Consider the following 2,500-nt stretch of genomic DNA (forward strand, 5'->3'; position numbering starts at 1 on the left):
CTTCGTCGGCCTTTCGGGGCTACGCTAAAGTAGCTACCTGGTTGATCCTGCCAGTAGTCATATGCTTGTCTCAAAGATTAAGCCATGCAAGTCTAAGTACGAGCTCTCGTACAGTGAAACTGCGAATGGCTCATTAAATCAGTTATGGTTCATTTGATCGTACGTTTTACGTGGTTAACTGTGGAAATGCTAGAGCTAATACATGCGTGAAGCGCCGACCTCGCGGGAGGCGTGCTTTTATCAGACCAAAAACCGACCGGGCTTCGGCCCGCAACCTTTGGTGACTCTGGATAACTTTGCGGATCGCACGGTCTCGCACCGGCGACGGATCATTCAAGTGTCTGCCCTATCAACTTTCGTCGGTACGGTACTGGCCTACCGAGGTTCTTACGGGTAACGGAGAATCAGGGTTCGATTCCGGAGAGGGAGCCTGAGAAACGGCTACCACATCCAAGGAAGGCAGCAGGCGCGCAAATTACCCATTCCCGACGCGGGGAGGTAGTGACGAAAAATAACAATACAGGACTCTAAACGAGGCCCTGTAATTGGAATGAGTACACTTTAAAACCTTTAACGAGTATCCATTGGAGGGCAAGTCTGGTGCCAGCAGCCGCGGTAATTCCAGCTCCAAAAGTGTATATTTAAGTTGTTGCGGTTAAAAAGCTCGTAGTTGGATTTTGGGCGCAGGCGGCCGGTCCGTCGCAAGGCGTGTACTGGCCGTCCTGGCCTCACCTCCGGTTCTCCGCCGGTGCCCTTGACTGAGTGTCGGCGGCGGCCGGAACGTTTACTTTGAAAAAATTAGAGTGTTCAAAGCAGGCGATTCGCCTGAATAATGGTGCATGGAATAATGGAATAGGACCTCGGTTCTATTTTGTTGGTTTTCGGAGCGCGAGGTAATGATTAAGAGGGACAGACGGGGGCATTCGTACTGTGCCGTTAGAGGTGAAATTCTTGGATCGGCGCAAGACGAACGACTGCGAAAGCATTTGCCAAGAATGTTTTCTTTAATCAAGAGCGAAAGTCAGAGGTTCGAAGACGATCAGATACCGTCCTAGTTCTGACTATAAACGATGCCAACTAGCGATCGGGGGGCGTTAGTTTTACGACCTCTCCGGCAGCTTGCGGGAAACCAAAGTCTTTGGGTTCCGGGGGAAGTATGGTTGCAAAGCTGAAACTTAAAGGAATTGACGGAAGGGCACCACCAGGAGTGGAGCCTGCGGCTTAATTTGACTCAACACGGGAAATCTCACCCGGCCCGGACACAGTGAGGATTGACAGATTGAGAGCTCTTTCTTGATTCTGTGGGTGGTGGTGCATGGCCGTTCTTAGTTGGTGGAGCGATTTGTCTGGTTAATTCCGATAACGAACGAGACTCTGGCTTGCTAACTAGTTACGCGACCCAATCGGTCGGCGTCTAACTTCTTAGAGGGACTAGTGGCGTTTAGCCACACGAGATTGAGCAATAACAGGTCTGTGATGCCCTTAGATGTTCGGGGCCGCACGCGCGCTACACTGACCGGATCAGCATGTGCTCGCCTTGGCCGACAGGTCTGGGTAACCCGCTGAACCCCGGTCGTGCTAGGGATAGGGAATTGCAATTATTTCCCTTGAACGAGGAATTCCCAGTAAGCGCGAGTCATTAGCTCGCGTTGATTACGTCCCTGCCCTTTGTACACACCGCCCGTCGCTACTACCGATTGAATGGTTTAGTGAGGTCCTCCGATTGGACCTGGCGCGGCCGGCAACGGTCGAGCCGGCGTCCGAGAAGACGATCTAACTTGATCATTTAGAGGAAGTAAAAGTCGTAACAAGGTTTCCGTAGGTGAACCTGCGGAAGGATCATTAACGGTCTCGCAAACGCTTCGGCGAACGCGAAACTCGGACAAGCGAGAGAAAAAGTCTTTGCTACCCGGCGCCCGACCCGCGAGGAGCGGCGCGCCGGCCGGCGATTCGGTCACCCGGTAATGTTTGCGCGTCGAGTGCCGCGGTGCCGCGGCTCCGGCTTCAAGCGTCGGCCTGGCCGACCGCTCGGCGCGGTCTATTTTGTCACCCTATAGTGCGAGGCACTGTGCGAGCGAAACAATCGTGGATGGCTCTTGGCGGTGGATCACTCGGCTCGTGAGTCGATGAAGGACGCAGCTAGCTGCGTGAATTAGTGTGAATTGCAGGACACATTGAGCATCGACGTTCTGAACGCAAATTGCGGCCTCGGGTCAATCCCGGGGCCGCGCCCGCCTCAGGGTCGCGTTGCAAACGTTCCGCGCGGGGATTTCTCCGCGCGGCTGCTGCGGCGTCGGACGCGCGAGCGCCCGTCCCGCTCAAGACAGCACGGCACGATGCGCGACGATCGCGACCAGAATCCCGCGCGGCGGCGGCGAGTCGACCTCGAAGAGGCCAACGGCTGGCGGCTCAAGGGCGGGAATCGAGGTGCGCGGCGGCGCGCGGCGCCGACGGCGAGCGCGGAACGGGAAGAATAGTCCCGGTCCTTACTTTCGGCCTG

At 55.6% G+C, this 2,500-nt stretch overlaps 2 non-coding genes and 1 pseudogene across 2 annotated transcripts; all 3 read left to right on the forward strand.

The window, feature by feature from the left end:
• The first annotated feature begins 34 nt into the window (after nt 1-34).
• Nucleotides 35-1,845, forward strand: LOC146143972 (small subunit ribosomal RNA). Its single transcript, XR_014500476.1, has one exon. It is a non-coding gene; the product is annotated as a small subunit ribosomal RNA (ribosomal RNA).
• A 246-nt stretch (nt 1,846-2,091) lies between these two features.
• Nucleotides 2,092-2,245, forward strand: LOC146143973 (5.8S ribosomal RNA). Its single transcript, XR_014498809.1, has one exon. It is a non-coding gene; the product is annotated as a 5.8S ribosomal RNA (ribosomal RNA).
• A 248-nt stretch (nt 2,246-2,493) lies between these two features.
• The window catches only part of LOC146143974 (large subunit ribosomal RNA), a 3,679-nt pseudogene continuing 3,672 nt past the window's right edge, over nt 2,494-2,500 (forward strand).

Source organism: Ascidiella aspersa, chromosome 5 (assembly GCF_963924565.1).
Source record: "Ascidiella aspersa chromosome 5, kaAscAspe10.2, whole genome shotgun sequence".
Classification (NCBI taxonomy): domain Eukaryota; kingdom Metazoa; phylum Chordata; class Ascidiacea; order Phlebobranchia; family Ascidiidae; genus Ascidiella; species Ascidiella aspersa.